The 15,106-nt window shown below is 36.1% G+C and overlaps 1 protein-coding gene across 1 annotated transcript in view; it reads right to left on the bottom strand.

Moving 5' to 3' along the window:
- The window catches only part of MARCHF3 (membrane associated ring-CH-type finger 3), a 153,860-nt gene that overhangs the window by 83,171 nt on the left and 55,583 nt on the right, over positions 1-15,106 (bottom strand). The gene's annotated exons all lie outside the window — the stretch shown is intronic.

Genomic DNA, 15,106 nt, shown 5'->3' with positions numbered 1-15,106 from the left:
GTTCTCACTCATAGGCGGGTGTTGAACAATGAGAACACATGGACACAGGGAGGGAAGCACTACACGCTGGGGTCTGTTGGGGGGAAATAGGGGAGGGACAGTGGGGGGAGGGGAGTTGGGGAGAGATAGCATGGGGAGAAGTGCTAGATATGGGTGATGGGGAGGAAGGCAGCAGATCACACTGCCACATGTGTGTCTATGTAACAATCTTGCATGTTCTTCACATGTACCCCAAAACCTAAAATGCAATAAAATTAAAAAACAAACAAACAAAAAAAGAATTCCATGCACATATTAAATATAGTAACCTTTAGTCACATATGTTTAACTTTAAAAACATTCAGTTATTTGTTTTCTAATTTTGTTTACAGGCTATTTGACACACACGTTTCGGAAGTTAAACCTATCAGTCATTTTTTCTGCAGTCTCTTCCATCATTCCGGTAATTCCAAGTGTAAACATTGATCCTAGATTTTCTATAGCTTTATAATTTTATAAACCCTTCAATCATTTGTACTTTATTTTGGTGTATTGTATGATATTAAAAGGTAATTTTCATTTTTTTCCAATGGTTTCTCAATTGGATCAATCTTATTTATAGATAACTTCTTTATTTACATGTCATCTTTATCTGTAGTAAATTCTTATACATACTTGAGTCTGTTCCAGGTTCTGCCTCATTAATCTGTTTATTCTTGTAAAACATCACATTTAAATATTATTTTAGGTTTATAATTCATTTTAATAACTTGTAAAGGAAGGTTCTCAACATTATTATGCTCAGATTTTACTGACCATTTCTGTTGTTTATCTTTCCTGATATTTTAAAAATCATCATCTAAAATTGTTACTTTGTTAAAAATGTACTTAAGCTGATCAATAATATAGAAAGAATTGTAGCTTGAAACTATTTAGTCTTCTCATCTAGGAACATAATATTTATTCAAATTTTCTTTTATTTTGCTCAGTAAAGTATTTGTTTTGCAAATATAGATTTATTACTGAAAATTTTGTACTCTTATAAATGGGACATTTCCCATTAGATGTTGTAACTATTTATTGCCCATACACAGGAAAGCTATTGATATTAGTTGTATTTTATACACAGAATTTTATTGTTTATCAAATTTTGTTGATTCTTTTAAATTTCTAGGTAAACAGAAATATAACATACAAATCATGGTTATCTTTCTCCTCCTTTTCTCTGCTTACTGTTTCTTAGATGGGCAGTAGCTTCCAGAATAATGCAGAATGATCACAATGAAAGGGAATATCTTTGTCTTGTTTCTGATTTTAATAAGGTGCTTCCAGTTTACTATTAACTGTGCTCATTGTTATTTCTCTGGCCAAGACACTCTAGATTATATTAAGATGTATATTAGTTTAATAAATGGTCTATCTTGCTTACTTTTTCTTAAATTACAAGCTTTTTCTTTACAGAGTTCAATTTTCTTTAACTTCTAAAAGCCCACTGCTTTTGTATTCTGTATTTTTTCTTCTTCGTGATCTAATTCTTCATATTCCATTTTAGGTCCCTAGTTACTTCTGATTTAGTCTGCTCATCACTACTTTAAACTAATTAATCTTTGAATCCAAAGTGGGTGTCAGGATTGGGAAGTACATAGAAGAAGACAGATCAAGGGTACCGAATAATCTTCTAGTTAATAATCAAATGTGACTCTTTTTTTTTTTTTTTCAAATGCCACTTGTTTACTTGATTCGAAATTAATTGATTCCTGGCCCACAGAGAAACTGACAAACTGACAACTGCCATTTGACTGATTTTTATGTGTAATGTACAATTAAAACAAACCTAACTCTACAATGATTGGGCTATTTTAAAGTGACATAGGATCCAACTTAATGAGCTACCGCTAATGACCAACAGTGGAACAATCTGAGTAACAAAATAAGTGAAGTATTATATTATTGCCAACATATAAAATGAATATCCATTAGTCTATACTGCTTTAAATAAATGATTGAATAAATAAATAAAGGGTAAGGGGAGAAAAGACAAATCTCTTGCACAGATGAAATCCAAATAATTTATGTGGACACTGACCACAAGGAAGTGGGGTGTAACTTCCTATTACTTAAGTATAGGCTGGCCATCCCTTCCAAAGGCTATAGTTTGGAAAGGGGGAAGGAATAACTTAACTTTGAAGAAACCTGACAAATACTACCTTAGTCAGGTAATCAGGGTCAACATCAACAGTGATAAGGCATGTTGGTAGTATGTTCCCTTAATATGATGTGATGAAAATAGCCCTTTACTTCTGTGGGCTTCCTCCCCACAAACCTGTAACCCCAGTCTATTTATGTGAAAAACAGCAAAAAAAAAAAAAATCCAAATTCAGGGACATTTTACAAAATAGCTGACCAGCACTTCTCAAAACTATCTAGGTCATCAAAAACAAAGAAAGTCTGAGAAACTATCCCAGCCAAGAGGAGCCTAAGGAGACAATGAAAACTAAATGTTTCATAGGCTCCTGGATGGGATCCTGGAACAGAAAAAGAATGTTAGGTAAAAGCTAAGTAAATATGAACGATGTATAGGCTTTGGTTAATATTATAACAATGCATCAATCTTGGTCCTTTGTTCTAACAAATATACCGTACTAATATAAGGCATTAATAATAGGGGAAAGAAGGTGCAAGGTATATGGAAAATCCCTGTACTCTCTTAGCAATTTTTTCCTGTAACTACAAAACTGTTCCAAAAAAGAGTTTATTTAGAAAATAATCACACCTTAAGTGATCATAGCCAATAATTCTTGAATGTTCTTAAAGCTGTAGTTACTATACCTCCACGGAAAACAACTCAGTAACTAACAGACAGTGAGCATTGCCTGTTATTCTGACCAGCAGCACTTCCTGTATTAGTTACCAATGTACCTGTGTCTCCTAGGTTATTACTTAGTTATAGTTCCACAGAAGGTACTCAGTTATGCTCTAAGGGCTCCTCTGAGTAGAGTTTTGGAATGCTATGAAGTCAAGCTATGTGATACTCCCTGTTAATTTTCTTTGCAAGGGTCCATACAACGGTTTGATCCAGCCTAGTTTCAACCTATCTTGCAGTAAATCCAGCAAGAATGTGAATTTCTACTGTTTCCAGGAGGTCCTAAGAGTTTTTATATCTTACATAGAAAATTTTCATAAACTAAAAGTTGGCATAAGTGGTGCCATTCACCTAGAAATTGTTCATCTAATTGTTTACGGTTTCTGCTATTCTCTCCATTGACACATGATTTATTAATTTCATTCCAGAGATTTGAGTTCAGGCTGTATAAATCATAAATAAAGATTAGTTTAATAGTCACAATGCCCCTTGGGACAATGTTTCAAGTAAAGAAAACTCAAGATTGTCGCAATGTGAAAATAATGACAGTTGTATCAATATTTGCAAACTGAAATGATCTTCAATATTCTTACAGAGTATGAATCTTATTCCTGTTTTTTTAATGCACACTCTAAAACTTTACTTTTTAATTTTTATTAATACTTACTAATATTTTCCAATGTGAACATTTTTTGTAAAATAAATCTAAAATCTTCCTGATCTACCTGCCTTCAGCTATAAAGTAACATTAGACACTGACCTCCTGTTACTCTTTTGATGATTTAAATAACTTTTAATATTCAAAATTATATATCATCTTCTTTCCACTGGCTTGTTTCACCTGACTCCTTAACGCTTATAAAACTGACTGTTCATATACACAAATATGTAATTGTTACTTAGAAAAATGATCAGACAATAAATACTCTGATTAGAAGCTAAGTACTCATCAAAATGAATGAAAAGTAGCTAGAATTAAGAAGAAATGGCTCATTATTCAGGTAACTCCATGTTTCTATTATTTATATTACACAAATGCAGCTGATGCTGTACTTAGTACAGATAATAAGATGAGGTATTAGAGGCAATTCTATCTATGACTTCATGTATTCAATGGCATCTTTTATTGTAAACATTTATTTTATATGTCTGAATGCCAGAAGTACTGAAGAAAAGAAATATAGCAAGCACAAATGAACAAACACGGGTCCTTCATATATTCCCTCCCCTCTTCACAAAAGATATTTTGTTGAAAAGGTTTCAACACGTTGTCTTTGTCAAAAATGAGGAAAACTGATCTACATGGAGGATTTGCATAGAGGTTATCAAAATAAAATTCTAGAGAATCATTAGAAGGCAGAATTTGGTGAGTTCAATCCCTAATCAGAGATGCCAAAATTCAGACATCTATCTTTCAGAAGCGACCACCAATAAGGCTGATGAAAGAGGGTTCATGGAAAGGGCAGGAATAAATGCCAACAGTTACACTTATGCTTATAAAAAAATTAATGATAAGCAATACAATTTGTTCTTTTTTTTGTCCTATGCTGTCCACTATTCATTTGTGTAACTATAGCATTGAATTTATTTCATTAGTCAGAATTTGGAAATGAACACAACAATTAAAATTCAAATTATAATTCCATTACAATGTAGTCTGCCCTGGTATTCTTTGGATCTAATAAGAAATTATACCTCATCAAACATATATAATTTGGCTCAAAGTAGTAATAGTATGAAGTCAAATTTATAGTCACAATAAAGTCGTCTATGCTGGATATTTTCATTTCAGAGTGCAATATGCATGGGGCAACCGGCCCCCAGGCAGTCACTGAGTCATCTGAGCTTACTATAGGTGGAGCTTGTTTACATCCTATAATCACACCATTAACAGTCACTACTAAATATAAACGCAAAGCAGAATATTACTGGTTGTTTCACAACCCCAGTGATACCACTACACAATTATACAGACAAGCTTGAGAGTGACAATGCTGAAGCAACCATGGTTACCCACTCACACTAGAAACAAACAGGCACCTGCAAAACTTAACATAAATATGCAGTACATGTCTTTGTCCTACAGAGTTAGGGAGGCAGCATCCATGTGAAGAAACAATTATATGAGTCTATGACAGTAACATGATAGTTTTGCAGTGTGAGAACTTAGGGAAGAAAGTTTTGGTCAACATTCACACACATATACACACAAACACCATACATACATAAACATACACACACAACCCATATATATATGTACTTGTGATATATATATATAGTGTTTGGGTGTGTGTGTGTGTGTGTGTGTATATACACATACACACACACACACACATATATATGCAGATTGATTCTGAAATTCAATTAACTGACAGTGTCCCTGTGGGCTAGTCATTTCACTTCTGTGGCCCTTCCTTAATTTCTTCATTTGGCAAATGAGGGGATTAATGTGCCATGATCATTCCCTTTCAGTCTAGCGTTCTATTAACAATAATCATATGAGTGTGTGTGTGTGTGTTTAGATACATATACAGGTTTAGCATCCCTAATGTGAAAATACAAAATACAAAATGTTCCAAAATCAGAAACTTTTTGAGTGCTGACATGATGTCACAAGTGGAGAATTCCATGCCTGACGCCTTGTATTCTAACAGTTCAAGATGCACAACTTTGTTTCATGTACAAAATTATTTAAAATGTTATATGAAGTTATATGTATAAAGTGTATATGAAACATGAGTGAATTTCATGTTTAGACTTAGGTCTCATCCCCAGGATATCTCATTATGTATATGCAAATAATCCAGAATCTGAAACAAATCTGAAGTCCAAAATACTTCCAGTCCTAGCATTTCAAATATGGAATACTCAACGTGTGTGTGTGTGTGTGTGTGTGTGTGTGTGTAACTGTATGTTTTCAATAGTAGCAACAATAATAAAACAAATATGCACTTGTGATGCTGTAACTTGTTATTGACTCTATTTCACAATTTTTTAAAATGAGAAAGTGTTTTCTTTCTGCCTGTGTAACTGTGGGCAAGTTGATGTTCTGTAAGCTTTATTTTCCTTATATATAAAATTAAGGTGATCATAACACCTATCATTGTTTATTCCATGTTGTAAGCATCTCCCAGATAATGTATATAATGTTTAACCTAGTATGCAGCACATAGTAAGCACTCAATAGAGTTTTTCTATTATTTTCTAAAACTATTTAGCTTATGAAACAAGTGAGCAAAGAATAACAGTCTTACACTTTGTTTCCTTGGAAGATAAACCATTTTTATGAATTGTTACAAAAACATTTTTGATGAATTGTAAGAGACCCTGAAATAATGCAATTCTTCTTTAAAAGATAAACTAGAGTAATTATACATCATGTTTGCTATTTTTGTAGGAAAATGCAAACAATATTAATTGTAATACCCACATAAACCAAAATAGAAAATTTGACCAATCTTAAATAGTCAACATTTTCAAGGGGGAAAAAAACTTAAAAAGTTAGTCGTATTAAAAAAAAGAAAATGCTACATTTAAGAAGAAAATTTAAAAAACCCAAAAAACCAAGCAGTCACATCTTCTGCATGGCATAAGAGATATTTGCTACAGAGGTTTATTTATACTTTGAGCTAAGACAAGATTAATTGGATCTAAGATACTAAGCATTTTTTAGAAGTAGAAGCTGACAAAAATTTAAATTTAGTTTTATAATTGGTAAATTAAGAAACAAATCTGGTGAGTTTTTGAGCAGCTGAAAAAGAACAAGTAGAAGATCTTGACGCTTCCTCAATTGGTGTACATTCTTCTGTCAGGAAAACCAGAAAAGAAAAAAAGATTAGGATATCACAACATCAAGAGTACTAATGTTAAACTCTTGAAGTTTATTTAAATAATTCACTGAAATTTCTGTCATTCTTTCTTAGTCTCCCTGTAACAGAGAACCCATCTAAGGGGCAGCATCAGAGGCTGAGAGAGTCATAAGCACTCCTACCATGGGCTGTATTTTCAGTGTTAATAAGGACTTGGACTGTCTCGTACCTTCACTAGTTCTGGCTAAGGGGACTGAGTGAGCTAGCCGCTTGCTTGGGCCTTTAGTCAGAGGTGACAGCCTATCTTCAGCTGATACTTTGTAGGGCATTTGACAAAGGCAGAAAGATCTTGAGCTAAGGTTAGCTTTACTTCACCCCAACACTGCCAGACCATAACCTCTGCATTCCTCTTCTCTTCCCTCTCACAGCTATGCCTCATCTGTCCTTGGGCTAAAGGTGGAACTAAATCCACAGATCAAAAAACACAACACACCCAAAGGTGAGGATAACAAAATTTTCCTCAATAGGATGTTCAAATGAGTGGTCTGATGTCATGAGGCTGGTTCATCCTGAGTTTTCCTGGTTGCTCTATTTGCTGGATACACATAAACACATTACATTTCTTAATTAGCTTATTTATTGGTATGATTGTTTCACATCCTGACAGACTTCAATTTCTCCAAATTCAGTACTTGGGGAAGATACAATACTAGCAACTCCATAAAGGCCCTAAGAGCAGGTGCAAAGAGAAACAGTTACAAAACAGTCTTTAAATGGAAGGCCTAAGCCTCAGCAATTTCCCTTCCTTATGGTACATGACTTTGGAAAATTAAAAATGATATTCTGAAATTTTAAGATATGAGTCCAGTGAGTTTTTTTCTTGTTGTCCTACTATGGTTGTTTTTCAAGAGAAAAGAGGTCAGGGAAATTTCACAGCCTAGGCTGGGGTCCACATTGCAGATACATCTTAATCCCTCAAACCAGAGGTCTGGTAAGTCTCCTGAGCATATGGGAGGTCAAGGCCAAGTTCTGGAAAGAAGTAGGATGTTTCAGTGTGAGACCAGCTGAACCAGCTGAGGCAGACAGCAACATGGTGAGCCAGTTTTGGGTCTAGGCATCTGGGCAAGTGAGCAAGACTAGACCCTGGTGAGAGAAAAATCCCATGAGGACCTCCTAATAGCCAACCCTGCAGGTAGGGAGGAGGGAATAACCTTGAGAAAGATAGGGCTTATTAGAAGCTAATGAAATGGGAGCTTTCCCGACTTGAAAGGAGAGAAGAAACATGCTCTTGGTCAAAACAAAAAAAAAGAATTTACATCCTAGAACACATCTAGATGATGACTCCTCTCTTAAGGCTTCCATTTCTTGAGCAATAAATATGGACCAGGAACATTGCCAAAGGCTTTACATAAATGAGATCATCGTCTTCATAACAATCATATGAGATATGGATAATTATGACCCCTACTCCCCAGATTACAGATGAGGAAACCAATTCTGTATTAAAGTAAAGAATGGGCCCATGAAAAGAAGCCAAGGTTCTCACACTGGTCTGACCAGTTCTCTAAGCTACAGCTCTTTATCACTGAACTGTATTGTTTCTCTTTCACTAACAGTGGCACTGACTTCCACAGAAAGTTGACATTCAAAAGAGTAAACCACAAAAACTGCCAAAATGTTGAATCGTCAAGGACTCAATCACATTCATTGCCTGCTTATTAGAAACATAAATAAATACTGCTTTAGAGATAGTTTTTAGCTGTCAGTGTTTGGGGAAAAATTTTTATGCTTAAAACTTTGGTTGCACTATTAACAGCATATTAATATTAATGCTGATTGAAGCTTAAAATGAGTTTGGAAACATATGGGAGAAGGTTTACATAAATACAAGGTGAAGTGCCTAAAGCAGCATATAATAGTGAGTCAGTGAGAGATGAAAACCACTGAGAAAGAGAAAGAGAGGATTTTCTGTCTGCTAATTTGTAAGTCAAGGTCATGGGTTTTAAGTGGTACTGTTGTGCATTGCTAGCTGGAATATAAAATAGTGCAACTACCTGGGAAAGGAGTTTGGTGGTTTCTTAAAAAGTTAAACATATATTTAACATATGACCCTACACTGGTATTTGCGCAAGAGAAATAAAAACTTATGTGCATAAAAAAGGCTTTTGAATTTTTATTCATGCAAACAGAAACAACAGGTGAATAGATAAATAATTTGTGGTATATTCATGCAACAAATTACTACTCAGTAATAAAATGGAATGAACTACTAACAACATGCACCAACATGGATGCATCTCGTAGATATCATGCCGACACAAAGAAGCTGGAGACAAGAATGTATATAGCATGAGTCTGCTTGTATGAAAGTCTAGAAGCAAAACTAATCAATAGTGACAAAAATCACATCAGTGGTTTCCTGGGGGCAAAGTGGGTATTGGTGAGGGGACTGACTGCAAAAGGGGACAGTATTCTGGGGAGGTGGAAATGTTTAACATATTGATTGGGATGGTGGTTACACAGGTGTATACGTTTGTCCAAAGCATTCAACTTATAGCCTTAAAAATTTTATTACATGTAAATTATGTCTCAATAAAGTTGATTTTTAAAAAAGATATGGGATTAGAAGGCAGTATACTTTAAGAAACAAAAATAATCACATCCATTTCAGTTCCCACCATCCCCCAAGTGTTTCTGTATCCAATGCTTGCTTCAGAAAGGATGTTTATATCCTGTTATTTTTCCTTAGTTGCAAGGTAGAATTTTGTTTGTAAATGTCGAGTGGAAAAATTAGAAGACTTTAAAAGAAAGCTATTAAGGTTTTTTCAGATGTCTTTCAGGCGAATCAGATTTCCTAGATATTCGAGGGTTTAAGAAAGGAGCATTCTTAAAATGTCATTTTCTAAAATAAATATTTACTTCAATATACCTTAAATACTATTTACTGAACATATTTAATCCTCTCTGAATGCCTCCAGGTCATCATTATGAATATCAAAAGTTGTGCTATTCTGTAATACAGTGATGATTTCAAAGTTTTTTATGGCACATAGGCTGTTGGCTTCTATGCCAACAGTGGGCTTAGAATATTGAGTTTTTTAAGTTCTTGTATTTGCTTGTTTTCTGTTTCTCTCCTGTTGGGCTGTCAGAAGCTTTTTTTTTTCTTTTTTTTTTTTGCTATTACCTATTTGCTTTTCTCTTTTAAAAAAATGTTTTATTTCCATAGGTTTTTGGGAATAGATGATTTTGTTCATGAATAAGTTCTTCAGTGGGGATTTGTGAGATTTGGTGCACCCATTCCCCAAGGAGTACATACTTCTATTTGTTTTTCTATTGGAGTTATTTCCCTCTCTTTTAATCTGCTAAGATAATCAAGTTAACGGAACTATATATAGAGCAGTAGTCTCAAACTATTTTTAATCCATCAATTGATTGGTTTCAAAAGAATCAACTGAAAAATTGTTAAAACTTACAGATGTCCAGACCCCATCCTTGGTGATTCTAATATCCAATTTGGCATACATGATACAGATTGTTTAATTATAAAAATATGTGTGTGTCTGAACCTACATAAAAGAAGAGAATATAATGTAATGAACCACTACATATCCAACACCCTGCTTCAAGAATATTCAACATTAGGCCAGGTGCAGTGGCTCATGCCTGTAATCCTAGCACTTTGGGAGGCTGAAGCGGGTGGATCGCCTGAGGTCAGGAGTTCGAGACAAGCCTGGCTAACATGGTGAAACCCTGTCTCTACTAAAACCACAAAAATTAGCCAGATGTGGTGGCAGGCACCTGTAATCCCAGCTACTTGTGAGGCTGAGGCAGTAGAATTGCTTGAACCTGGGAGGTGGAGGTTGCAGGGAGCCAAGATCGCCACATTGCACTCCAGGCTGGGTGACAAGAGCAAGACTCTGTCTCAAACATTTTGTCAATCTTTTGCATATATTTTTCCCCTCCTCTCTTTTTGCACTAAAGCTGAGATTGGCAAACTATAACCCTGTAGGCCAAATGCAACCTGCTGCCTGTCTTTTCAAAACTGAGATATAACTAATATAACTAACACATCATAAAATTCACTCTCTTAAAATATACAATTCAGTGGTTTTTAGCATTTTACTACATTGTGCAAGCATCACCATTATCTAATTCCAGGGCATTATTATCATCCCAAAAGAAACCCCACACTCACTAGCAGTCACTCATTCTCCCCCTCAACCAGCCCCTGGCAACCAATAATCAACTTTGCCTCTATGGCTTTACCTACTCTGGATATTTCATGTAAATGAAATTATACACTATGTGGCTTTTGGTGTCTGGCTTCTTTCACTTAGCTTAATGTTTTCAAGGTTTGTCTGTTGCAGAATGTATCAGTACTTTATTCCTTTTCATGGTTGACCATTTCACATTTTGTTTATCCATTCATCAGTTGGATAGTTGGCTTGTTTCCACATACATTTTCAATTCTATTGGGTATGCACCTAGGATTGGAATTGCTAGGTCATATGGTGACTATTATTTAGCTTTCTGAGGAACTGCCAAACTATTTCCCAAAGTGACTGCACCATTTTACATTTCCACCAGCAATGTATAAGGCTTCCAGTTTCTCCAAATTCTTGCCAATATTTATTATTGTTTATCTTTTTGATTCTATACATCATAGTAGGTGTGAAATGGCCTCTCATTGTGTTGATTTGCATTTCCCTAATGACTAAAGATGTTTAGCATCTTTTCATGTACTTATTGACCATAAGTATACCTTCTTTGGAGAAATGCCTATTCAAATCTTTTGTCTAGTTTTTAATTGGGTTATTATTGTTATTATTTGAGACAGAGTTTTTCTCTGTTGCCTATGCTGGAGTGCAGTGGTGTGTTCTTGGTTCACTGCAACCTCTACCTCCTGGGTTCACGCGATTCTTGTGTCTAGCCCCCAGAGTAGCTGGGATAACAGGTATACTTGAACCTGCCCAGCTAATTTTTGTAATTTTAGTAGATACGGGGTTTTGCCATGTTGGCCAGGCTGCTCTCGAACTCCTGGCCTCAAGCAATCCACCCAGGGTCTCCCAAAGTGCTGAGATTACCAGTGTGAGCCCCTGTGCCTGGCCTATTTTATTAAGTTGTAAGAGTTCTTTATATGTTTCAGATACTAAACTCTTTCCAGATAAGTGATACGCAAATATTTCTTTCCATCTTGTGGGCTGTGTTTTCACTTTCTGTCTTGATGGTGTCCCTCAAAGCACAAAGTTCCAAATTTTAATTATTTTTTCTTTCCTTGCTGATGCTTTAGGAGGGATAGCTAAGAAACCATTGCCTAATTCAAAATAATGAAGGTTTACATGCATTTAAGAGTTTTATAGTTTTAGTTCTTATGTTTAGTTCTTATACATCTGATTTTTAAAAAACCATATCATGTACTTCTAAGGTACAACTAATTTGAGAAAGTAAGAGTGAGTAGATTGATAGCCTCCTCCAAGAGTTTAGAAAAAGCTATGAGCTTTGGTGCACAACTTTACCCAACATATATATGTTGGATGATTGGGGCTTTTTTTTTTGGTCTACTTTATGGTTTTTATGCTCTTTTGCAGGAGACAGCTGAGTTGTCCAGAGAGCTGATTTTGGAAAGGCATATATTACTATTTAGGTACATGGTCAGCTCTTAGTATCAGCAAAATAAAATACTCCAAACATGTTTAGGAGGAGCCCCTTACAGTCACAGGTTTATAAACGCAGACTGTTACCTTAAGACATTTTCTATGTATAGAGCCCCACAGTTCTGACACAGGTATTTGAAAATATAGAGAAAAGGAAGCAAAAATCAGCTGGGACTTAGTTTCCAAGAAGGGAGGATGGCATGGATGGCTGTACTTCCTTCATTTGCAAGCACGACCACAAACCATCAGTTTCTGGTTGACAGTTTGTTCTGGAGATGTTGAGGCCAGTGGTTCTCAAACTTGAGTGAGCATTAGAATCACCTGGAGAGTTTATAAAAACCCAGATTCCTGAGCCTCATCTGCAGAGATTTTGCTACAGGAGGCTGCAGTAGGGCCATTAATTTGCATTTCTAATAGGCTTCCAGATGACGCTGGCCCTAAGATCACACTTTGAGTAGCACTACTTTAAATAAATGGGCCGACCCTCTTGCTCTGGTGTTTACCAAACATTGACCAAGCAAACATTAAGTTAGGTGACTCTCCTTGGTGATGAATATGATAACCATCTACTGAGAAATTAAAAAAACTATAAGTATCCCAACTTCATTAAAATTTTTAACCATTGGTGGTGTCATTTTTTTTGTTAAGACAGAGTCTCGCTCTGTCACCCAGGCTGGAGTGCCATGCGGCTATCTCGGCTGCCTGAATCCTCTCCCTCCCAGGTTCAAGCCATTCTCCTGCCTCAGCCTCCTGGGTGGCTGGGATTACAGGCACACGCCACCACACCCGGCTAATTTTTGTATTTTTAGTAGAGACAGAGTTTTGCCATGTTAGCTAGGCTGGTCTCGAAGTCCTGACCTCAGGTGATCCACCTCTCTCGGCCTCTCAAAGTGCTGGGATTACAGGCATGAGCCACTGTGCCCAGCTGGCTTATGTTCTTTTTCTAAACATCATTTGTTCATTTAGAAAAGTGTCTTTATTTTAATAAATTGAGCATGGACTATTTAAATTACTTTTTTACCTGATATTTTTTGGTATTTGATCTTGCTCAATGCGTGTGGACATCAGCTATGGGTTAGGAATGCTACTCAGGAACATCTACTGTGTTTGTGATAATGTATTTGACTTGTGGCCAAATGGTACTCTTGAGAGATGTGGTTGTGACTTTGACAAATTGAGCCAAAGTTAAATTCTGATGAAGTGCAAAGGAATTTTATCAGTCCCAGAATGGTTGCCAGCTGTGTTGGGCAAAAGAGTGATTTTCCAAAGATGTCCAGAGCAATCCACATATATTCTGTCACCGCTACTTCCAATTTCTTCAAAGTCCAGCCAAAGCCTTCATTTTCCTACTTTCCGTCATTTCCAAAACCACAGCTTACACCTGAAAACCAAATGGGAAGCTGTATTCCTGCCTGTTACAAACCAGCAATAACAGAACACAGCAAGCAGAAGAGATTTTCGTCTTGCTGGTGTCACAGGAGGCAGAAGGAGGCCTCGGCTTGTTTGGCTATTCAGTTTAGAAGATAAGTAGACAATTTACTGTTGATACACTGAGAAAATTCAAAAACAGAGAGAAATCTGACAGTCTGGCCATAAGAAGACATTTTTTGCATTTATGTTCTTATAACCATGCCTGAAGTTAGATAATTTTGTTTGGAGAGAAATAGAACACTTGCTTTAAGAAGAAAAAAACCAATGGTCTATGCTGACTCTATCCCCAGCATCCTTGCAGCAGGTCTATTGTACTTTAAGCTGTGCTCATTGGCAGGCTGTAAGCCTCTGTCCCCCAGATCACCCATGGGAGGGATCCAGTAACCTTCACTCAGCAGCTCTTGCACTGCTCCCAGGAGGAAGGAAGCAGTTTCTTTTAAATAGACTGCAACACAACCCAAAGGAAAGCCAGTTATCTTAGTGTCCATATGTCCACAAGAGGAAAATGTGTGTCTAGCATTTTAATCCCAGTGAGTGATAATTAGTCACTAGGCTTTAAGAAGTTTGACACTGTTATTCCTCTACCCTTTTCAAAATTGCAAGGGTAATAACTGCATTTGCACAGAAATCATGCTAACTGGCTAGATACTTCATTAAATTACCATATGATTCTTATTTTATGGGTACAAAATAGTTGATCTTAGTGAACCAGCAACTTGGAAACTTAGGAGGCAAATTAGAGCAATTACTAATAAATTATACATATGGTAACTAACAATTTGTCTATCACCTAGAAATATGAGAAAAAACTGCCAGACTCCCTGGCTCTGCAATTCTGAACAAGTCTTTTCATTTTTTTCTTTTCCAAGACCAAAAGCTTTCATTATCCACACCAGTTACACCACTACTCTTGCTGCTTTCACAGAGTCCAACATTTATAATACAAAGTTAGGAGTACGAGTGGGATTCGTGCTCTGTTTGGAACAGAGTGTTTGACTGCTTAAAATTAAAGAACTGAAAAAAAAAAATCCCCAGAACCTCAAATCACCCCCTAAAAACCAAGAAGTGAGTTTCACGTTAGCTTTCCCTATGTACGTTTATGGAAGAGATAATGGCAAGAAGTAGGGGCAAGTATCTGTTCATTCATAATCACTACTGTGCTTCGTTTCTGGGTGAGGCAGCCTGATGAAATTAAAGGAAGTTGTGTGTTACGAGTCATGTGCAGTTATGGGGGAGGAGGTGAGATGAGGTCAATTAACAAGATATGATCTTTCTCTTCTCTTCCTGCTTGTCTCAGCCAGGCCTCGGGTGTGCCATTCAACATGAAAGGTGTTGATGCCATTCATTAATTGAGGGCCGGATTCCCCCAT

This window comes from Cebus imitator, unplaced genomic scaffold, assembly GCF_001604975.1.
Source record: "Cebus imitator isolate Cc_AM_T3 unplaced genomic scaffold, Cebus_imitator-1.0 Scaffold275, whole genome shotgun sequence".
Taxonomy (NCBI): Eukaryota; Metazoa; Chordata; class Mammalia; order Primates; family Cebidae; genus Cebus; species Cebus imitator.
This window is presented reverse-complemented; position numbering and strand designations above follow the sequence as displayed.